We start from the raw sequence: 25,194 nt of genomic DNA, 5'->3' as shown, positions 1-25,194 counted from the left end.
GAAACTCATCAAAAATATAATATAGAAAATAAGGTTTTGCAAGAGGGATTTTTTTGAATTAGAATTTCAATCAGGGGCCAAGCATGGTGATTCACACATGTAATTCCAGTACTTTTGGAGGCCAAGGCAGGCAGAGTACTTGAGGTCTGGAGCTTGAGACAAGTGTGGCCAATATGCTAAAAATCCATCAGGTGTGGTGGAGTGCATCTGTATTCTCAGCTATTCAAGAAGCTGCGGAAGAATAAACACTTGAACCTGGGAGGCAGCGGGTTGCAGTGTGCTACGATTGCACCACTGCATTCCAGCCAAAGAGATAGTGTGAGATTTCATTCTAAAAAGAAAAGAAAAGAAATTCAATCAGCTAAAAATTGAGATGTACTATTTATTTGCTTTTCAGTGCAGTTTGTGATGGTGCTGATTTGTAATTACAAAATGTTTTAAATAAAGTGTGGCACACGTTTTAAAGCTACTATAACCTCACATCTGGAAAAAAAAGCTTTTTATTTATATTTAATTAATTTAATATTGTTTTATATTAAGTTCCACGGTACCTGCAGGACACCCTGGTATATTTCACAAATGACAGAATGTTAGAATAGCAGCAAGTTAGAGAAAATATCAGGATTTTAGAATAGTCAAAAATTAGAGAAAAATGACATCTCATATAAAATTTATGCAAAATTTTTTTAAGACAGAGGTTTGCTCTTGTCATACAGGCTGGAGTGCAATGGTGTGATCTCAGCTCACTGCAACTTCCACCTCCCAGATTTAAGTGATTTTCCTGCCTCAGCCTCCTGAGTAGTTGGGATTACAGCTGTCCACCACCACACCCAGCTGATTTTTCTTTGTGTGTGTGTGTGTGTGTAATTTTAGTGAAGACGAGGTTTTACTCTATTGACCAGGTTGGTCTAAAACTCCTAAACTCAGGTGATCCTCCTGCCTCAGTCTCCAAAGTTTCTGGGATTACAGGTGTGAACCACCTCGCCTGGCCTCTGCAAAATTTTAAAAAGTGGCTTTTAATTTCTTCTTCAGAACTCTCTAGAATAGTAAATGCCAACAATTTAGATTCCATGAGACACAAATATATTAGGGTATTTCAACCACAGAAAATGGTTTTTAGTATTGCATGTAGCAGAAAATGCCAGAAATGCTGCTCATCATATTACAATCCCGAGCAAAAGTGACTCTCAAACAGAAATTATATAAGTACACAACATCAAAGCCCAGGAATTAGAAATACTCTTTCATAAGTAAGCTTCATAATCTACTAGGAGAATGCTGATCTGAACTCCAATGCCATGCTGCACACCATGGTGGGTTCCTGTAATTCCAGCTCTGTGGGAAGCAGAGGCAGGAAGTACAGTGAGCTGAGAAAATGCCATTGCACTCCAGCTTGGATGACAAAAGTGAAACTCCATCCTAAAAAAAAATGCAGCGTACATAAGACGGATCAGGTGGTTCAATGCAAATAATAATCTTTCAAATTTGATTCTGTAAAAATTTTGAAAGATAATCATTTGCAAATGAGGTTAAAAAAATACCAAAATATAGGACACTGAATAATCATTATTTCAAGAAACAAAAAAAGTAAGCCATTTAAACATAACCAGCTATGCTTCTATTGCTATGGGATTTTATGGGAGTCACTTTGCTAGATGAAAACCTCTGTGGCCAGTGGTGCCTTTCCCTGAACTTTAATCAGGCCTGCAAAGTTGTTCTACCCACACTACCTGACATGCTGCACTCAGCTGGTGTTAACAGCCAGGAGTTATCACCTGCCAAGGGCAAACATGGATGAGTGGTGAGTGGTGTATGAGCAAGTGTGGACTCCAGCTGCTAAACATGATCAGTCATGCCAGCTGTATCAGACCAGGAAGTTTTAGGTGCCAAGATAACTGCTAGATCATTGAAAAACTGCAGCTGGACCAGGCCTACTGCAAGCAGCTTCCACAGCTGATACTGGGGAATGGAGTGATACCCAGAATCTTGCAGATGCCAGAAAAAGTAAAGCCCCAAAGGGTTTGATGGCTCTCCCTGGCTTTGAGAGCTCCTAGGTCTGTGAACACTGAAGGGCCACAGCTCTTGTTTTATTTTTGTCTTACCACAATGTGATAAGCAAGGGGAAACTTTTATCCCTGTTTGTGTTCCAGGTCATTCAGCCCTGCCATTCAGATAATCTCAAATTATGTTTCTGCATCCAGGAAGAATGTGGTTCATGCTGCCATCAGCCCTTTCACTTGTTTCTGTAGAGATAATCCCTGTGCTGGTTATGGCAACAGTCATGACCTCCCCTAGAAGATGCTTGAGTTTTCATTCTACTCATCACGTAGAATTCTCTGACCCTGGCTATAATCCTTGAAATCTTGGTTTCCATTTGGCTTGGTTATTGTAAAATCTTAGCAAAGTTTATGTCATAAGACACATTTAATATTTGTCTTATGACAATCATTATGCCTAGTGTGTATGCATAATGAATTGCACTAATGCACGTATATGTATCTGTATTCTGTATGACTTCCAGTTGTATTCAAGATTAGTTCTATCCCAAAAGCCTTTGAGTGTTCTCCATGGTATCCCAAAAATAGAGTGTGCCTAGGGTTTTATTTTGCTATATTAGTGTTTTATAGAAATATTTAAAATTAATGGAAAAGAAAGGTGGAGAAAAAAGGAAATAGATAGTTTACTTTCTTTTTTTTTTTTTTTTTTTTTTTTTTGGAGATGGAGTCTCACACTCTCACCCAGGCTGGAGCACTGTGGCACCACCTCCTGGATTCATGCCATTCTCCTGCCTCAGCCTCCTGAGTAGCTGGGATTACAGGCACCCGCCACCATGCCCAGCTAATTTTTTTTTTTTTTGTATTTTTAGTAGAGATGGGGTTTCACCGTGTTAGCCAGGATGGTCTTGATGTCCTGACGTTGTGATCAGTCCACCTTGGCTTCCTAAAGTGCTGGGATTATAGCCACCACACCTGGCCTACAGTTTACTTTCTAATTCTTGATTAACTGAACTGACTTCACTTTACTAACAGTTACCCTAACTTGAATCAAATGAACTTTACAGGAGCTTCTTAAAATCCTTCTGATTTACAGAAACCAAAGATTGAGTTAAGTAACCTTGAAAATATAAAATCAATGTTTTCTAAAAGTGTGCTTCTTTTTACAATTTTCTGGAGAGATAGTTCAATATTGTTAATTGCTGAAAGGTGCCAGAGACTAGATTTTAAGATATTCAACAGCATTTCTAGCCTCTTGGCACTAGAGGCTAGTAACAATCTTACCAATTCCACTTCCAGTCATGAACTTGGCTTAGAGTAAAACTAAAGTAAAATCTGCTGACCTATGGAAATCCTAGACAATCACATCGACTGTGTGTTTCCCCTATAATCTCATTGTCTACAGTCATTTTCCTTCCATAGTCTGTTCCATCCACAGTGACCTGGTTGTTTTTCAAACAATTTATGCAGGCTTCTGCCAGAGATCATCACACTTGTAAATCTTGCTGCATGCCTACATAATTATTCCCTTATTGTTTTATTTAGATAGGTACTTGAAAGTCACTTTGTAAACAAATAATTCTATACATGTTTTACATAAAACCAAGTTGTAATTCATAATACTGAATATTGTCCTTGCCTTTATATGAAATTGATAACATCAATTAATAAAAAGCAAACAACAACCTTCATACTGTAACCACTAAAACGAAAACCTAACAATTAGAAACACCAATTAAAAGTGTAAAATTCAATTTAAGCATTTTAAACAATATTTTCATGGGACAAATAATAGATCTCCTAAATAAAAATAAACTCTGACATTACAAAACAATCAGTGCTTCCCACATAAAAATGAGGGCAAAACTGCAGGGCTGGCAGCTTCAAACCGTTCAAAGAAACATCAAACCAATCAAAAACTGTCTGAACCCTGTAAATCAGTAGTTTGTATCAATCAAGAAACCATCAAAAGAGACAGTTTTAAAGTAGTAAATATTTTTTTGGATTGCCATACTACCTCCCAGGCACAGATGAAGGCTTCAAAATTGAAATCTGCATTTTCCATTTCAGGCCCTGGTTCCTAATTCTGGGAGGAGTGAAGAAGCACTTGTGTGCTAATTTATTGTGTTTGTTATAGTCTTTCTAGAAGAAAAATAAAGAATTGATGAAACGTATTTATTTCTGTTTTGTCAAACTCAGAAGTCACTCTTGGTTGAAAATACCAGGAATTGGTCACAAACAAAATGTTAAGTTGTTGAAAGCAATAATACAGTTATTTCATACAATAGATAATACAACAGATTTGTTAATACAGATCCAGTTTTTTAAAAATAATAGTTTTTATATTGCTGTTATTCATAATGCTAATGGAATGCATTCTAAGCTATCAATAACTAAAAAAAAAACCTTAGAGAAATCAAGAAAATCTATATCTTGTAAAAATAATACTCAAGCAAAAAATGTCTAGATACAGAAAAACTAAAAGAATGTGTGATTAACCATTCCCTAAAAAAAAAAAATGCTATTACTATTGCAATCCTGGCAAAGTTAGCTATTACTATTACAGATCTCATAAGCAGCTATTACATAAAAATTTACAAATTTACATTAATGGACACTCAGGGTGTACAGATATAATCTGACTCAATTTATATTGAGAAAGATAGAAAAGTACAGGAGCAGCATATATTTATAGTGTTGAAATTAAAATTTTGATTATTCAAACAAGTTAATATTATTCAAAGAAGATTATATTATGTTTAGAATATAATTAAAATCCCAAATATAACTAATAATGACATGAAAATAATAAAAAAGTTTTAAAAAGTTAACATTTGTTTCATGGACAAAGGATTAATTGAGGATAAAATAAGAAAAAGAACATAAAAAAAGTAAATAAATGTCACAGTAAGTAATTTTTTTGCTTGTAATAACTGTAAATGTGAGCTCTTACATAAAAACACACAGACTGGCACAAATGCACCTTTAAAAAAATTCACAAACGTGATGTCTATGCACGTCTTACTTTAGGTTCAAAGAAACAGAGATTGAAACTAAAATAATACAGGTTCTTGGGAAAGCATGACAAATTATTTTCAAACTTAGAAAAAAAATTCTGAGCCAGGTTCAGTGTCTCTCAGGAAAAAAAAAAATTTGGAGATGAAAATAAAACAACTGACATTAAAATTCATGGCCGGGCATGGTGCCTCACTCCTGTAATCCCAGCACTTTGGGAGGCTGAGTTGGGTGAATCAAGAGGTCAGGAGATTGAAACCATCCTGGCTAACATGGTGAAACCCCAACTCTACTAAACACACACACACACACACACACACACACACACACACAAATTCACTAGAGGCCTGCAATCCCAGCACTTCGGGAGGCCTAGGTGGCAGATCATAAGGTCAAGAAGTCATGACTATGCTGAGGAACATGATGAAACCCCATCTGTACTAAAAATACACAAATTAGCTGGGCATGGTGACACATATCTGTAGTCCCAGCTACTCAAGAGGCTGAGGCAGGAGAATCATTTGAACCCAGGATGCAGAGGTTGGAGTGAGCCAAGTTTGTGCCACTGCACTCCAGCCTGATGACAGAGCAAGACTCCATCCCAAATAAATAAATAAATAAATAATTACTACAGACATTTAAAAGGAGACTTGAGCATATAGAACAAAATGTCAGCAAATTGAATAAAAGAGGCAATTGAAATTATTAATTCAAGAGGAGAAAAAAATAAAGAAATATGAAAACATCTAGAAACCAGTGTGACACCATCAAGCAGACCTACTTATGTCTCTTAGAAATTCAAGGAGAAGAGACAAAGAAATAGGGAGACTAAAAAAAAGTGGTCAAAAATGTCACAAATTTAAGGTAATAAATATCTAAGAAACTCCACAAACTCCAAGTAAAATAAACTCAAAGAAACACACTCAAACATACATGATAGTTAAACTGTCTAAAATAAAGACAAAGAGAATCTTGAAAGCAGCAAGAGAAATCTTGACTAGTATTGTACAAAAAACCCTCATAAATAATAGGGGAATTTCTTATCTGAAAATTCAGAGTAGCCTCATATATTCCAAGTGCAGTAAGAAAAAACTTTCAAAGAGAAATGTTATGTTTAAACAAAGTGTCCATCAAAAGTGAGTGAGAAGTTATGAAATTCCCAAATAAAAGCCACATTCTTTTGCCAGTAGACAACCATTTAAGAAATGCCTTATGGATTATTCCGGGGTAAAATGAAAGGACACTGAACAGAAATATTAATAAACAAAGAATAAAGTACAGATAAATATATGAACAATTACAAAAGATAAAAAAATAGTGTACCTTCACAATATGTTCTCCACATAATTTAATACACTATTTTATTTTAAAAAACTCACTAGCTTGTGTTTTTGAGATAGAATGCGTATTGTTATCATTTTGAGAACTCAGTAATTGAAATAAAGCAGGCCATGCTATAAAGGAGTAAGGGTTTTTTATGTTAACTGAGAATAAACTAATGTGATTTCAGTGTTTTACTTTTAGAATATTCAATATAATCACTGGAGCAACTACAAAGCAAAGAGTTATAGCCAGGTAGAAAGCTCTCTGCACTACACCAGAAAGTAGGAGTACCTGAGGCTACCTTGTCAGACACCTTGGCATGATAAACAGTACCCTGAGCTGTCCCAACATGGAATAAGTGAGGGGATACTAAGGCAAATAGCATAGCTCTTCTTCACACAACTTTTACTACACCAGTGGCCACAAAGTGGAACAGGCTCATCCACACCCAGGGCTGGTGCAGAAATGGAGGCAGAAAGCAGTGACTATGTGGAGACTCAACAGAAAGAAAAATGACACAATAATGGCTCCAATTCTATCTCTTCCTTCATGGCATCCCAGGAGTTTGAGATTGAAACTGTTGTTGACAAAAGACAAGACAAAAATGGGAAGGCAGAGTATTTCATTCAGTGGAAAGGCTGTGACAAACAGAATAACACTTGGGGAGTGGAGCAGCACTTCATAAACTGTGAAAAATGTATTTATGACTTTAACAGATGACAGATTAAAAAACAGAAAAAGAAGGACACGGACTGGAAACAAGCAGAACATTGTCAAGCAAGGCCATAAAAGGAACTTCCAGATCTACCAACTCCAACTTTTTTAAGAACCTTCCTAAAACGCTAGTGACTTGCAAACACACATCCAAAAACTGCCAGTTGTTTGCTACCAACCACAACGCTAGGAGAAACACAGCTTCACCTCTCTTTGACCCAAGGAATATGGAGCTAGGAAATTAAACTATCAAGACACTTGCACTTTTAACAGCAAGAACATAGTGGATTTCAATAACTCGGGAAACTGGATCCTATTTTGCTGGATCAGCAGGACACCATGGTGCTCAAGGTGGCAGCTGAGAACCCCTTCAGGGCTGTATTATGTCCTGGTGCAGAACAGACTGGAGGAGAAAACAGGTGCAAGATACACCCACTAATGTCTCAGGGGTCTGGCTTGGTTACTGCTTCCATGGTTACAGGCCTAGCCAGCAAAGAAGGTACATTGGTATAAGCAATTCTATGAACAGCCAACAGAACAAAAAACTTGCATATATTTGTTCCAAGTGTGAGAGGGGGGCAAAGAAAGATTATTGATGATGAAAAAGACCAGCCTTTTGTCAAAAGCATGTATTTTACCATAAGGCTAACAGAAAATGCCAGTAGACTCGGAGACATTTTGGTGAGGGAAAATGATGGCTTTACCCAGAAACTATCAACAAGATTGACAGAGAATAACTCACTAAATATAGAAGTAATGAAAAAAATCGAGAATGTTCTGCATAGGGCTGCTGCAGATGACAGGAAGTTTATGCTGCCCACTGCAGCTGGTTGTGTCCTTTGCTGAGGTCTTGATTTTATGTGTATTTAAGAAATGACAGAAACAGAGCAAGCATTGAAATAGTGGATACCATAAAGAACACTGTGAATAATTTCATTCAGTTTGAGAAGCCAATTGTATCAGCCAATAGCCCAGCCATTTGACTAGCTGCATCCATACTGCCTCTTTGTGATTTGGTTAAAAGGCTTGGTTTTAAACCCCTTCTGTGACTTTTGGACCGACCCCAGGTGGCTTGTTTACCATTAAATTTCACAAGATGATGGATGAAGCATCGGCCAAGGTAATGTTGATTGGTGGGAGAAAGCTGAAAGCACGCGAGGCATGTGCCAAAGACCTGGTCTCTCAGGTGTCTTGGACTGCAACTTTTCCCCCAAGTGGTTATGATACAAATTAAGGGATTTGCTTCATATAATTCAGTTGTGATAGAGAAAAATAATGCCCTTATTTACTGTAACATTAAGATGAACTTGAAACAGGCCAATGAGAGAGAGTGATGTGCCAAACAAATCTGAATCTGAGCACTAGGAAAAGAATCTATGTTCAAGTATATGCAAAGGAAAATTGATAAGTTTTAATAGTCAGTCTGTCTGCTCAGGACACAAAAACTGAGCTGAGCAAAATACATCATTAGCTGCAAGATTGATTAATTTATTTTAATAGCCCTAAACAATATCACTCATTCCTGCTATGGGTGAGCCAGGCACAGAGTAGAGAGAGATCTTTGAATGAGCAACTGTTGAGTCCAGCCACTTGCCACCTCTAAGCATGTCAGCTGTGATAAGGTGAGAAGTTCCAGGTGCCAGATCAGGAGCCAGGTCCCTACTTATTTTTGGCTGGATCAGGCATACTATAACCTGTTTCCTCCAGAGGCACTCAGGAATGCCGTGGCATCCAGAAGCTTAGAAATTCCAGAAACTGCAAAGACCCAAAGATTGTGTTACAGACCTGGCTTAGAAAAGGTTTCAGCCTGGGTTCTTTAAGGGCTGAACCTCTTCTATCTTTTTTTTTTTTCCTGTAACCAACAATGTTGTAAGTGTGGGTTTCTGTGTTTCAGCCTTGTGCACCATTAAGTGGGTCGTGAGTTCTTGATGCATATCCAGGGAGAATGAGGTATTTGGACAACAGGAGAATAATCAAGGTAAATAGATGCTTTATTGGATGAAGGTACAGCTCTCAAGAGAGAAAATGGGTAACTGCATTTCAAAAACAGGACATATCTACATCTGTGCAAGACTCAGTGAAGACAGGACCGAGAGTGAACAGTTTCAGTGGAAAAGCAGGTTTTTAAAACATCTCTGAAGGCCTCAGTGGAGAGAAGCTTCAGAGTGGGTAGCTTCTATCTGCAGGAAGTTTGTTGAGATGTATCTGCAGCTTTAAGTTTGGAGGAGACTTATCTATTTGCAGCCGTGCAATCCCAAGAAGTGTACAACCCACAGCAGAGAAGTGGCATATAGTTGGTAGCTCCACTTTAAGTCAAGTTATTTCACAATCTGATGCTGGGCATGGTGGCTCACTTGTGTGTTCCCAGCACTTCGGGAGGCCAAGGCCGATGAATCACTTGAGGTTCAAATTCAAGGCCAGCCTGACAAACATAGAGAAACCCCATCTCTAATAAAAATACAAAATTAGTTAAGTGTGATGGTGTATGCCTTTAATCCCAGCTACTCAGGAGCTGAGGCAAGACAATCACTTGAAAGTGGGAAGTGGAGGTTGTGGTAAGGCGAGTTCACACCATAGTACTCCAGTCATGGCAACAAGAGCGAAACGTTGTCTCCAAAAATAAATAAATAAATAAATACATAAAATGAATAAACAAATAAATAAATAAATAATCTAAATTCGTATGGAGTACATATGAGCTTCAGAAGGCAGAAAGAGTGTGCTGATTCTTCCATGGGTTCAGATGGGTGAAAAAGACATCTAACCCTAAATATATCCCCTAATACTAATGCTGAAACACTAACAATAACCCTGAAGCCCTAACCCTAATCCTCATATAAACTCAACCTGAACCATTAACAAAACATATCCCTAGCCATAAATGTAACCCTACCCCAACCCATAACGCTGTACATATCCCTACACCAACCCCTAACCCTAAACCTACCCCTAACCCTAAATCTACCCTAAACCCTAACACCCACCAAAACCCTAACCTAAATACTAAACCAAACCTAAGTCTAACACTAATTTTAGACAATGAACCCTAACCCCTAACTCTAACTCTAATCCCTAAAGCTAACTTCGTACCTCATCCTAAATGCAACCTTGCCTGTAACCATAATACAAAAACTTGAACCTTAAAAATGTAAGCTAACACCTAACCAATATCCCTAATCAAATCTACCCTAACCCTAATTCTAACCATACATTGACCATACCCCTAACCTTAAAACCCTGACACTAACACTACTCCTAACTCTAACCCACAACCTCAAATGCAACTGCAACCATAGCTCTAACACTGAAACCTAAACTCTAACTATAATCCTATACAATAAGCCTAATCCCAAATTTAACCCTAAACCTAACCCCACTGTAACACTAAATCTAAACCCTGACACCAGGCCAAACCCTAAACCCTTCTCCTAAACCTAAGCTGACCCTAAGCCTAATTGCTAAACAGTAACCCTAAAAATAAAACTGAACCTTAAACACTAACTGTAAGGCTAAACTGAAACCCTAACCAGGACATGAACCCTAAATGCTAAACCAAATCTTTATTCTTATCCTAACACTAACCCTAAACTCAAACCCTAACACTAATGCACTAACCCTCTTACCTTAACCCTCACTGTCACCTCAACTTTCACCTTTGGCACTAATCCTAATCCTCACCATGATGTTAACCCAGAACCTAACCCTACACTAACCCCAATCTCTAACTGTAAGCCTATTTCTTACCCTAAACCTAAACATAACGTGACCTTAAAATTAACATCTAATTCTGATTCTAACCCTAGCCTTAAACATAACACTAACTTTTACCCCTGTCCCGAATCCTAATCCTAATCCTAACCATAACCCTAATCCTACCACAACATTAACCTCTAATCCAACCCCAGACCTAACCCTCAATCTAAACTTATTTCTGCAATTGTAAACCCCTATGCCTAATCCCAAACTTCTATCCCATTCTTAATGTCATCCTATCACCCTTCAAAATAATTTTAAATATATTGTCTGTGACTCTCATCTCTAACCCCTAATGCCCATAAGAGTATACTAAACCTTAACTATTATTAACTCCAGTTGAAAATTGAATTAAGCAGATGATATAACTAGGACAAAACTCTAAATGTTAATAAATATGATAATTAGATACATTATAATGTTTAACCAAATAATAGTACATGAAATTTGCTACATGGGGAAGACATTATGCACCTCAATAATTATGTTCATTTTTTAGAAAATTTAGGGTTTGTTTGTTTGTCTTTAACATTCTGAAGCCATCGTTTTTCAATCTACCATGTAAACTAAATGATGGGAAAACAGTACATGTTTATCTCAAATGTTACAGAAAATACTTAAAGTTAGTCAACATATTTAATGTTAACAACATCCAATAAACCGTGTTTCAAATTTCTTTCATATGATAAAACATCTTTATGCAAAACCTGTAACAATCAGCATCTGAATTGTTGGGAACAAAAACTTTAAGATGAGGAGCACAGCACTGATGCACACTTTCATCATTGTATTTGATACAGTATTAGAAGTTCCATCCAAAATAATTGGAAAAGAAAAATATATACGAAGCTATTGATATGTGGAAAAATAAAAGTAAAACTACCTACTCATGGATCTCATGATCTCATATACAGAAAATAAGAAAACAGCAAGAAATAATAAAATCTAGTAAACAAATTAAACAAACATACCGTATAAAATATCGATACACTAAAATCTATTTCTACACACTAGCAATAAACCATATGAAAATGAAATTAACACAATAATTTTGTTTGTAAAAACAACAAGCTGTGTGTCATCCAACTTCCCTGGAATGCACAGCATCAGGCAGCTAGGGGTGAAGGGTGGCCTTGGGGTGGAGTCTGCATTGCTATATTGGGACCTGTGCTGCACTCTCCGTGGGGCTAACCAGAAACTACTCATGTTCTGGGGGAGTCGAAGTAGAAACATGTAAGTACCTAATGGATGACGAGTAGAAAATCTAGTCATTTTGAAAGCCCTAATGCCACCATGTCAAATGGATATCTTCAGAGTCATAAATTTATGGTAAAAAGAGAACATGCATGAACATCAGCAACAAAGAAAGTCATACTGAGTGGCCCAGGTCATTTTGCTGAGAAGAAAAGCATTGAGGTTAATTTGGAGGCATCCCTTCACAAGTGCTGCCAAAAGCACGGACATATTTTAACAAAATGTTTCACTACGCCTACAGCTCCATAGAAATTTCTAAATTCCCATTTCACCTGAAACTGCAGTAGAACTGTTGATGACTGTAAACTTTCAAGATTGTATATAAATACAATTAATTGATAGGATAAAATAAATTATAATAAACTGTTAATTTTTTTCAGTGTTTAAGATCTGTAGTTCAGTTAGTTTTTTTTATAAATAGCACATTCCCTGTTTGAAGGGGCCTATAAAATTAATTGCAAAGAAGATTCTCTTCTGTTTTTTGCATAACAGAATTGAAATTTTTTTGCATCGTGAAAAAACTAAGGACATTTTCACAAACAGAGAAATAAACAAATATGACAATTCATAGGTGATTTTGCCTTATCCCTTGAATGTGACTTTAAAATGAGTAATGTCAACACAGAAAATGATGAAAATTAGGCACAAATAAAAAATTGCATTATATACATGTTCACAACTTAGCCTAAAGATTGATTTTTTTCTAACCCTAACATAAATGTTTTATTGATGCCTATAATCTCAGCACTTCTTGAGGCCAAGGCAGGCAGACCACTTGAGTTCAGACATTTGAGACATGTCCAGGCAACATGGCAAACCTTTGTCTCTACCAAAAAATACAAAAAGTTAGCCAGAGATGATAGCTGAGTCTAAGGTGGAGGATCAGTTGAGCTTGGCAGTTAGAGGCTACAGTGAGCCAGGATGGCAATTCTGCACTTCAGGCTGGGAAAAAGAATAAGACCCTGTCTCAAAAAAAAAAAAAAAAAGAAGAAGAAGAAGAAGAAGAAAAGGAATAAGAGTTGAATTTTTTTATGTCCTGTGATAAACCTCAGCATTGTGTAACATTGTCTTTTCATTTTGTTTACTGCTACAATTTAAGAAGTTTACTTAAAAACAATTTGGGAAGGTTACTAGGTACAATATTTGAAGAAGCAACAGAACTATACCCCGATGGTCAATGAGTCAACTATATGACTTACAAGCAAAGCATCCCTGACAACTTTAAAAAGAGAAAGAATAAAAAATCTGGCAAAGTGTGGTGGCTTAGGATTTTTAGTGTTCAATTTTTTTTTTTTAATTTAAGAAATCCCTTTTTACTCTTAGGCTAATTATAATTTATAATAATTTAATAGGTTATAGTTTTTTAAATAGAAGTGAAACACTTGTAAAAAAAAATAACTCTCACGTCCCCCCACCCACCACAGTCATCTGAATGGACCCCTCCTTTTGACCAAAGGCATTCCAAAAGTGGTTCAGTTCCCGACAAGAAAGAGGGACACGCAAGATTCATTACACGCTCCTCCCTTTTGAACTTTAGAAAAAGCTGACCATCACTAACAGCAATGCATACCTTAAGTCTGATAAGGAATATTTACCTTCTATTCTCTCAAGCCTGCTACATGGAGGCTTCATCATCATGATAAAACTTTGGTCTCTACAGTCCTTACTATTTATTGTAACCCAGTCATCCCTATCTGTTGATTTTATGTTTTTAGATAATAACTTAACTCTTTCAGCCAACTGCCAATGAAAACATATTTAAATCTACCTGTAACTTGAAAGTGCAGCCCCATCGCTATTTTCAAGTTGTCCATCCTTTCTTGACCAAACTAATGTACATCTTACATGTGTTTAACTGATGTCTCATGTCTCCTGAAAATGCATAAATATAGACTGTGCACACACCACCTGGGGCACATGTTCTCAAGATCTCCTGAGTATGGCTGTGTCATGGACCATTTGTCACTGATATTTGGCTCAGAATTCTTCAATTAATTTTATGTTTTAATATCAAAGTCTGATACTGTTAGTATATCTCAGCTAATGTAGGATGTCAACCTTTATAAAGTAGACATTTTCATCACCATTACAAATCCACTCTCAATTAAACTGTGATTGTCTCAGGAAAAGAAAAAATGTTGTTAACCGGGCATATACCATATATTTAAACTTAAATAATAATTCAACTTCTAATATGCCTACTTAAAATTTTTTCAATACTGTTTCAACTACTTTAGTTCTCTAAGAAAAATGAGTCATTAAAGCATGAAAAAAGTGTTGTTGGAGGTTGTGATGTCTCCCCTGACCTCAGCCTGTCATAGTAGTTCCACTCAGCACCTCTCCTTTCTCTGTACCAGTATCTCCGCCAGAAACAAGCTCAGATCATCTGCAAACCACACTTTGGTAGCTGTGACAATGCATGGTCACTGCCTCGCTCAAGGGACACTTTCGTAAAGTCAGAATTGGAGGCCAGGGCTGGGAAGTAAGGCTCAGAGCAGTGACCCTCCTCAGTTCTGGGTGCTGCAGACAGGGGGTCTTTTCCTCACCTGTCCACCAGATGTCTGAATGCCATGTCCTCTCCTGGGAGGGTCCTGAGGAGACGTCTTTATTCTCACCTGGTCGTGGCACCAGATGTCTTATAGCAACGGCCACTCCTGGACATGTCCAGAAGAGAAAGAGGCTTCATCTTCATGGTGGACGCGACCCCAGGTGGGCCAAAGCTGCGGCCACTCTTGGGCGGGTCCTGAGATGAAGTAGGCTTAGTCTTCACTACGAACGTGCCTCAGGTGTCCCCGGGCACCCTGAAACCACGGCCTCTCTCCGGTGTGTCTCGAGGAGAAGGAAGTGCTATCCGAGGCACTGTGAGGACACCCTGCTCCTCAGAGAGTTTGTTTGCGGGCTCTGCGTGCTCAGTGCGTAGGCTCCGTGCACCCTCTGGTGGTAGCCTGGGAAAATTTCTGAAATTCGGGGTGGGTTAATCCAGGCGACAATCTCAGGAAGCGGAAGTGAAATAGGGCCAACCTTCCCAAACCTTGAATGGGGATTAAAAAGAAGCAAAGGAGACGATCAATAGATAAAACTCAACTGATTTTTTGTATATCAGCAATCATGAATAGAAATCATTGGAATTTGAAATATCAAAACACCACTTGCAATACTACCCAAAAAATTGAATCCTTTAAGTATAAATGTAACAAATATGCAAAATTCATTCAGTAAACAATGAGTCACCTTTGAGAGAAATCAACAGAAATATTGGTAAATGCAGAGAGTCCTGGCATGTTGGCAGACGCCTGTAATCCCAGCGCTTTGGGAGGCTGCCACAGGCAGATCACTTGAGCCAATGAGTCGGAGACCAGCCTGGGGAACAGGGTGAAACTCCAACTCTACCAAAAATACAAAAAAAAATAAATAAATAAGCTGAGCTTGGTGGGCACGCCTGTGTTCCCAGCTACCTGGGTCATTGAAGTGGGAGAATCTCAGTGAGTTGAGATGGTGCTACTGCACTCCAACATGGGTGACACAACTCTTTTTCAATAAATACATAAATAAATAAATAAAGAGACGTTTCTTGTTCTGGAGAAGTACATTTATGGTTATTTCAGACATATCCCAATCAAATTCCAGGTAAATATATCAACAAACTCTTCCTAAACCTAGAATAGATGAAATAAGACTAAAGAAGAACAAAGCTAAAGGAATTACACATCTGGATATGAATATTTACACTAAAGCTAATGTAATAAAGAAGAGTGCGGCATTCATAATTTAATAGACAAGCAGATAAGTGGAAGAGAATAGCCCCCAAACTGTCCCAAGTCAACTGATTTTGTCAAAAATGCGAAGAATATTCTTTGGAAAAGATAAAGCTGTTTCACAAGTGGCAAGAAAACTGCTGGAAACTATATGGAAACAAATGAACATAGACAAAAATTTTATAGTTAAAAAATTGGTCAAAAATACCCATACTTTAAATCTTTTCACTGCAAAGTTGTAATTGGAAAATATCTTCATGGGCCTGGTTTTGGTAATTATTTATTAGCAAGTCCATGAAAGAAAAAAATGGATAATATGAACTTTATTAAATGATGAAATGTCTTCTCTGTAAAACACCCTGTTACTTTTGAAGGTCAAAGCGGACAGATCACCTGAGGATAGGAGTTGCAGGTCAGCATCGTATACATGGTGAAGTCACGTCTGTACTAAAAATAAAAAAATTTAACTGGAATTTCTGGTGTGTGCCGGTAATCCTAGATGCTTAGGAGTCTGAGCAAGGAGAATCCTTTGAACTTGGGAGGTGGGGATTGCGGTGAGGCTGGTTCGGGTCATTGCACTCCAGGCTGGGTGACAAAATGAGACATCACCTCAAAAAAAATAACTGAAATCCGGTAAAGAGAACCAAAAAGCCAGCCACAGATAGAAAAATTTAGCAAACTAATCTGAAAAGTGACTTGTATGTACAATATACGAGGATACCCTAAAACTCAAAAAGATAAGCAACCCAATTTCAAGGTGAAAACCTGAGTAGATACATCACTAAGGAAGATACAGAGATGGAAAACAGGCAGGCACACCAAACACTGTTTGCGGAAAGCCTGCTGATTCTGCTGAAGGCTGAGACTCCAAGCCATCCATAGGGAGCAGCAGTGGCTGCCAGAGGGGCAGTGGCTCCAAATACCGCCCCCACCTACCCCACTTCCGCCCTTCTTCCAGGGTCCAAGGATCCCCAAGGCACTGGGCATGCTCTCCCAGAAAGAGCCTGAAGCTGGATACTTTGTTTTTTGACTTTCCTTAAAGTTCTGGAGGCTGCCAGATATCCTTAGGTTGAAAGTTTTATTTTGATCCTAAGCACCTTGTGGTACTGACAAGCATTAGGAGAGTTGGTTTTTAATCTACATTTGTCTTCATCAACAGATAAAAAAAAAGGCTCCAATTGCTTTCTAGTAAATTCTTTTAAAATGTTTGGTACAACATATTTTTATTTTGCTTTCCTAGAGACACAAAGCACAGACAAAGTATTAAGTAAAAACCAAATATGGAATAATCATAAATTCATGGATACTATTTAGTTGGTCATTTAACTTGACTATTTTTTATCATAATTTAACTTCTGGGATACATGTGCAGAACAGGCAGATTTGTTACATTGGTGTACATGTGCCACCGTGGTTTGCTGCACCCATCAACCCATCATCTAAGTTTTAAGCCCTGCATGCATTAGGTATTTGTCCTGATGATCTCCTTCCACTTACCCCCTACTCCCTGACAGGCCCCATTGTGTCCTCATTGTTCCATTCCCACTTATGCATGAGAATAGGTAGTGTTTGCTTTTCTGTTCCTGTGTTAGCTTGCTGAGAATAATTGTTTCCAGCTCCATTCATGTCCCTGAAAAGGACATGAAATTATTCTTTTTCATGGCTGCATAGTATCCCATGGTGTATATGTTCCACATTTTCTTTATCCAATCCATAATTGATGGGCATTTGGGTTTGTTCCATGTCTTTTTTGTGTCTCAATAGTGCTGCGGTAAATGTAAATGTGCATGTTTCCTTATGTAGAATGATTTATAATCCTCTGGAGGCACACCACATAATGGAATTGCTGGGTCAAATGGTATTTCTGGTTATAGATCTCTGAAGAATCACCATACCGTCTTCCACAATGATTTAACTAATTTGTACTAACACCAGCAGTATAGAGCATTCCTCTTTCTCCACATCTTCACCAGAACCTGTTGTTTCCTGACTTTTTAATGGTCACCATTCTGACCGGTGTGAGATTGTATCTCATTGTGGTTTTGATGTGCATTTCTCTAATGACCAGTGATGCTAAGCTTTTTTTTTATATATGTTTGTTTGCTGATTAAATATCTTCCTTTGGGAAATGTCTCTTCGTATCCTTTGCCCACTTTTTGATGGGATTTGTTTTTTATTTTGTTGTAAGTTTTTTTAAATTTCTTGTAGGTTTTTGATATTAGACTTTTTTCAGATAGATAGGTTGAAAAAATGTTCTCACATTTTGTATGTTGCCTGTTCACTCTGATGATATTTTCTTTTGCTGTGGAGAAGCTCTTTAGATTAATTAGGTCCCATTTGTCAATTTTGGATGGTGTTGCAATTGTTTTTTGGTCTTTTTGCCATGAAGTTTTTGTCCATGCCTATATCCTGAATGCTATTGTGTAGATTTTCTTCTAGGGTGTTTAGGGTTTTAGGTTTTACGTTTAAGTCTTTTAGTTCATCTTGAGTTAATTATGTGGTGTGAGAAAGGGATCTAGTTTCAGGTTTCTCCATATGGCTAGCCAGTTTTCCCATACCAGGGAATTCTTCCCCAGTTGCTTGTTTTTTCAGGCTTGTCAAAGATCAGATCATTGTAGATGTGTGAATTACTCTAAGCAGCATGGTCATTTTCATGATATTGATTCTTCTTATTCATGAACATGATATTTTTGTGTCCTCTCTTTGAGCAGTGGTTTGTAGTTCTCCATAAAGAAGTCCTTCATATTTCTTGTAATTTTTATTGTTAGTTATTTTTTCCTTTGGAGAAATTGTGAATTTGAGTTCAGTCATGATTTGATTCCCTGTTTTTCTATTATTGGTGTATAGAAATACTTGTGATTTTTGCACATTGATTTTGTAGCCTGAGATTGCTGGAGTTGCTGATAAGCTTAAGCAAACTCATACAAAAGACAAGTTTCTTGTCTACTGTTAAGTAGTTTTAGAGGTGAGATACTGGGGTATTCTAAATATACAACTATGTCCTCTAAAAACAGGGAAAATTTGATTTCCTTTATTTTTATTTGAATACCCTTTATTTGTTTCTCTTGTCTGATTGCCCTGGGTGGAACTTTCCACTCTATGTTGAATACGAGTGGTGAGAGAAGCCACCCTTTTCTTGTGCCTTGTGTTCTGTGTTTTCAAAGAAAATGTTTCCAGCTTTTGCCCATTCAGTATAATATTGCCTATGGGTTTGTCACAAATAATTCTCGTTAGTTTCTGATACATTCCATCGATACCTGGTATATTGAGTGTTTTTAGTGGGAAGGGATGTTGAATTTTATCAAAGGCCTTTTCTGCATCAATAGAGAAAATTATGTGGTTTTTGTCTTTGGTTCTCTTTATGTGATGAATTACGTTTGTTGATTTGTATATGTTAAAACCAGCCTTGCTGGTTGGAGCTGATCTGATCGTGATGGATAAGCTTTTTGATGTGTTGCTGGATTCAGTTTGCCAGTATTTTATTGTGAATATTCACATTGATGGTCATCGGGAATACTGGCCAATTTTTTTTTTTTTTTTTTTTTTTTGGTTTCTGACAGGTTTTGGTATTAGAAGGAAATGACACCAGCTTTTCTTTGTACCTGTGGTAGAAGTAGTCTGTGAATCTGTCTGGTCTGGGCATTTTTTGGTTGGTAGGCTATTACTGCCTCAACTTTAGAATTTGTTGGTCTCTTCAGGGATTCTACTTTTTCCTGGTTTAGTCTTGCAGAAGTGTATGTGTCCAGGAATTTATTTATTTCTTATAGATTTTTTGCTTTATTTACATAGAGGTGTTTACAGTATTCTCTGATGGTAGTTTGTATTTATGTGGGATCAGTTTTTACATCCCCATTATCCTTTTTTAATATGTCTAATTGATTATTTTCTTTTTTTTTTTTCTTTATTAGTCTGGCTAGCAGTGTATCTATTTTGTTAATCTTTACAAAAAACAAACAAACAAACAAAAATGCTCCTGGATTCATGAGGGATTTTCCTGACTCTATCACCTTCAGTTACATTCTTATCTCAGTTATTTCTTTTTTTGTCTCAGTTTTTGGATATGTTTGTTCTTGCTTCTCCAGCTCTTTTGCTTTCTTTCTTCCTTTTTAAAAATTTTTTTTTTTGAGAAGGTGTCTTGCTCTGTCGTGCACACTGGAGTGGAGTGGTGCTACCTCAGCTCACTGTGGTTTTTATCTTTTCTGTTCAAGAGATTATCTCAACTCAGCTTCCTGAGTATCCTGGATTACAGGTGTGAGCCCCCATGCCAGGCTTTCTTTTTTATTTGTATTTTCTGTGGAGATGGAGTTTCATCATGTTTGTTGGCTAGGCTAGTCTTGAACTCTTGAACTCAGGTGACCTGCCTGGCACAACTTCCCAAAGTGCTGAAATATCAGGCATGAGCCACTATGTCTGTCCCTCTAGTTTTTTTCATTGTGATTTTATGGTGTTGATTTTAGATCTTTCCCACTTTTGATGTGGGCATTTAGTGCTATAAATTTCTCTCTTAACACTGCGTTAGCTGTGTCCTAGAGATTGTGGTAGGTTGTGTCTTTGTTCTCATTGATTTTAAACAGCTTCTTTCTTTCTTTCTTAATTTTGTTATTTACCCAGTGGTCAATCAGGAGCAGGTTTTACAGTTCGCATGTAATTTTGCAGTTTTGAATAAGTTTCTTAATCCTGAGTTCTAATTTTATTCCACTCTGGTGCGAGAGACTGTTTGTTTTGATTTCCATTCTTTTGCATTTGCTGAGGAGTGTTTTGCCTCCAGTTATGTGGTCAATTTTACAATAAGTGCTACGTGGTGATGAGAAGAATGTATATTCTGTTGATTTGGGGTGGAGACGTCTGTAGATGTCTATTAGCTCTGCTTGGTCAAGGGCTGAGTTCACGTCCTGAGTATTCTTGTTAAAGTTCTGTCTCATTTGTCAGCGTAATATCGATAGTAGGGTGTTAAAGTCTCCTGTTATAATTGTGTGTGAGTCTAAGTCTGTGTAAGTCTCTAAGAACTTGCTTTTTAATCTGAATGCTCCTGTATTAGGTTCATATACATTTAGGATTGTTAGCTGTGCTGGTTGCACTGATTCCTTACCATTATGCAACTCCCTACTTTGTCTTTTATGATGTATGATGGCTTAAAGTTTGCCTTAGGATAGACTACGATTTCAAGCCCTGCTGGTTTTTTTTTTTTTTTTTTTTGGTAACTTTCCATTTGCTTGGTAAATATTCCTCCATCCTTTTATTTTGAGCCTATGTGTGTCTTCACCCATGAGATGGTTCTCCTCAATATAGCACACCGAAGGGTCTTGACTCTTTATCCAATTTGCCAATCTGTGTACTTTAATTGGCAAATTTATTTCATTTACATTTAGGGTTAATATTCTTATGTGTCAATTTGATCCTGGCATGGGAATGTTAGGTGGTTGTTTTGGACATTAGTTGATCCACTTTCTTCATAGAGTTGTTGGTCTTTATATTTTGCTATTTTTTTCAGTGGTGAGTACCGATTTTTTTTGTTTTGTTTTTTGTTTTTTGAGACAGAGTCTCACTCTGTTGGCCAGGCTGGAGTGCAGTAGCATGACCTTGGCTCACTGCAAGCTCCGCCTCCTGTGTTTCTGCCATTCTGCCTCAGCCTCCCGTGAGTCTGAGTAGCTGGGACTACAGGCACTCACCAACACAGCCGGCCAATTTTTTTTGTATTTTTAGTAGTGACAGGGTTTCACTGTGCTAGCCAGGATGGTCTCCATCTTCTGACCTCATGATCTGCCCACCTACGCCTCCCGAAGTGCTGAGATTACATGCGTGAGCCACTGCACCAGGTGAGTACCGGTATTTTCTTTCCATATTTAGTGCTTTCTTTAGGAGCTCTTCTAAGGCAGGCATGGTGTTGACAAAACCATCTACATTTTGTTATCTGTAACAATTTTATTTTTATTTTGCTTATAAAGCTTAGTTTGGCTTAATATAAAATTCTAGGTTGAAATTGTTTTCTTTAGGTTTGTTTTATATTGACTCCACTCTCTTCTGGCTTGTAGGGTTTCTGCAGAGAGATCCTCTGTTAGTCTGATGGGCTTCCCTTTGTAGGTAACCTGACCTGTCTCTCTGGCTGTCCTTAACATTTTTTCTTTTTGTTCAACCTTGGAGAATCTGACAGTCATATGTCTGTTGCTCTTCTCAGCGAGTATCTTAGTGGTGTTATCTGTACTTCCTGAATTTGAATGTTGGCCTGTCTTGTTCCATTGGGAAGTTCTCCTGGATGATGTCTTGAAGTGTGTTTTCAAACTTGGTTCCATTTTTCCCCATCTCTTTCAGGTACACCAATCAGTTATAGGTTTGGTCTTTTGACATACTCCCATATTTCTTGGAGGCTTTGTTTGTTGCTTTTCATTCATTTTTCTCTAATCTTGTCTTCATGCTTTATCTCATTAAGTCGATCTTCCATCTTTGATAATCTTTCTTCCTCTTCATTGATTCAGCTATTAATACTTGTTTTTGCTTCACAATGTTTCTTGCACTGTGTTTTTCAGCTCTATGCGGTCATATACGTTCTTCTGTAAACTGGTTATTTTAGTTAGCAGCTCCTGTAACGTTTTATCAAGGCTTTTACCTTACTTGCATTGGTTTAGAACATACTCCTTTAGCTTAGAGAATTTTGTTATTACTGACCTTCTGAAGCCTACTTCTGCCAACTCATCAACCTCATTCTCCATCCACCTTTGTGCCCTTGCTGGAGAGGAATTGCGATCATTTGGAGTTGAAGAGGCATTCTAATTTTTTGAATTTTCAGCTGTTTTGTGCTGGCTATTCCTCATTTTTCATGGATTTATCTACCTGGGATCTTTGATACTGAATGTCTTTGGACTGGGATTTTGTGTGAGAGTCCTTTTTGTTGATGTTGATGTTGATGTCACTGTTTCCTGTTTGTTAGTTTTTCTTCTAACAGTCAGGCATCTCTTCTGCAGGTCTGCTACAGTTTGCTGGTCTACTTCAGTTGCTGTTTGCCTGGGTATCACCATATGAAGTTGCACAACAGCAATGATTGGAAGTTTTGACTCAGAGTGATACCTGGCTGGTGCCAGCCAGAGCTTTTCTCTATGAAGTGTCTGTTGACCCCTGCTGGAAAAGGTCTCCTAGTCAGGAAGCACAGGTGTCAGGGGCAAACTTGAAAAGCCAGTCTGCCCTGAGCAGAGCTTGAGCACTGTCCTGGGAGATACACTGCTCTCTTCAGTGCAAGCAGGCAGGAGTCTTTAAGTTTGCTGAAGTTGCAGTCACAGCCATCCCTTTTCCCAGGTGTTCTGTCCCAGGGAGTTGGGAGTTTTACATATAAGTCTCTGACTCAGGCTGCTGCCTTTCTTTTAGAGATGCCCTACCCAGTGAGGAGGAATCTAGAGAGCCAATGTGGCCACAGCTGCTTTGCATGCTTCTGTGAGTTCCATGCAGCCCAAATTTCCTGGCAGTTTTCTTAACACTCTGAGGGGAAAACCTTACACTCAAGTCTCAGTAATGGTGGTCGAACCTCTCCCCACCAAGCTTTATCATTCTAGGTTGACTTCAGGCTTCTATGTAGGTAGTGAGAACTTGAAGCCAGTGGATCTCAGCTTGCTGTGCTCCATGGGAGTGGGGCCTGCTCAGTGGGACCACTTGGCTCCCTGGCTTCAGCCCCTTTCCAGGGGGGTGAATGGTTATGTCTCACTGGTGTTCCAGGTGCCACTAGGGTACGAAAATTATTTTGCAGCTAGCTCAGCCTCTGTGAAAGCAGCCACCCAGTTTTGTGCTTGAAACCCAGTTCTGTGGTTGTACAGGCACACTAGGGAATCTCCTGGTCTGTGCATCCTAAGAACCATGGGAAAACTGCAGGTTATGGGCTTGATAGCACAGCCTCCGATTGCTTTCCATGGTTAAAGGAGGAAGTTTTCAGCCACTTCCACTTCCTGAGTGAGGCAACACTCACCCTACTTCTGCTTGCCTTTTGTGGGCTGCACTCAATGTCTAACCATGTCCAGTGAGATGAAATGGGTAATTCAGGTGGAAATGCAGAAATCAACTGTCCTTTGTGTTTGTCTCACTGGGAGCTGCAGATCAGAGTTGTTACTTTTCTACCATATTGCCAGATGCCGACCAGTTTTTATTCTTATTTACAGTGTGCACTGTTGAAATTACCAGAAGTTTCACTTGTAATGTCTAAAAGCAAAAAGGAAAAGAACAGTGAGAAATGTTTTAATAAATTAATCTCTGTATTCAAATGTCAATCAAAAGCAGTGCCATGTTGCAAAAGGTGAAGAAAAATGAACAGACCAAAAACAAGTGAATTGACATTTTGATTCACTTTTGAAAAAGCAGGTTTAAGAAGGTAAACCTCCAGATTTCTAATCTGTATCAAGTATTAAGCATTGCAAAGTATGTACTGAAATTGAAATCAATGATTTTTTCAATTTTCACAGAAACTAATTTGTACTCTAGAAATTCCTGTTATTGCTTTGATATCTGTTGGGGTTCAGTCAAGATGGTGGGGAAAATTAGCAGATACAAACCTTCTTGCAAGGCCTAGGGAGCTGACATAAGCTCCAGTAATAAACTTGGCTGAAAATGGCCTTTTCCCTTTAGTTAAGTAAGTTAGAGTAGAAACAAACTAAAGTGGGGTGTTTATCTAACTAGCTTGCTTACTCATACGGTCCTAAGATTAATGTTTGACTTAGTACAGTGCTAAATTGCTTTCTAATTGGGAATTCCACACTGTCAATTACCCTTTAGTGGTGTTGACTTGAGCCTTGGTCAATTATTCTTTACCAAATACATGCGAGTCTCACTAGCTGGTTGGGGCCACAGTCAAAGCTCTGCAGTGAGCAGAGACCACACCACTGCACTCCAGCCTGTGCCACAGAGGAAGACTCCATTTCAAGAAAATAAAAGGCTCCTACTCACTCTGGGAAAGAAGGATCTTGTTTTGTTCCACGTGGAACTATTTCAGGATCAGTTCTCAGGAAGCCTTTATTGTATGTGGTAAAAGTAATATAACATAGGCCGGGCGCAGTGGCTCACGCCTGTAATCCCAGCACTTTGGGAGGCCGAGGCGGGCGGATCACGAGGTCAGGAGATCGAGACCATCCTGGCTAACACGGTGAAACCCCGTCTCTACTAAAAATACAAAAAATTAGCCGGGCGTGGTAGCGGGCGCCTGTAGTCCCAGCTACTCGGGAGGCTGAGGCAGGAGAATGGCGTGAACCTGGGAGGCGGAGCTTGCGGTGAGCCGAGATCGCGCCACTGCACTCCAGCCTGGGCGACAGGCGAGACTCCGTCTCAAAAAAAAAAAAAAAAAAAGTAATATAACATAAAATTTACCAATCTAAACATTTGTGTATGTATCTAAATATTTGTAAGTATGTTTATGT

This window comes from Pan paniscus, chromosome Y, assembly GCF_029289425.2.
Source record: "Pan paniscus chromosome Y, NHGRI_mPanPan1-v2.0_pri, whole genome shotgun sequence".
Lineage (NCBI taxonomy): Eukaryota > Metazoa > Chordata > Mammalia > Primates > Hominidae > Pan > Pan paniscus.
The sequence above is the reverse complement of the archived record's forward strand: the minus strand, read 5'-3'. Positions refer to the sequence as shown.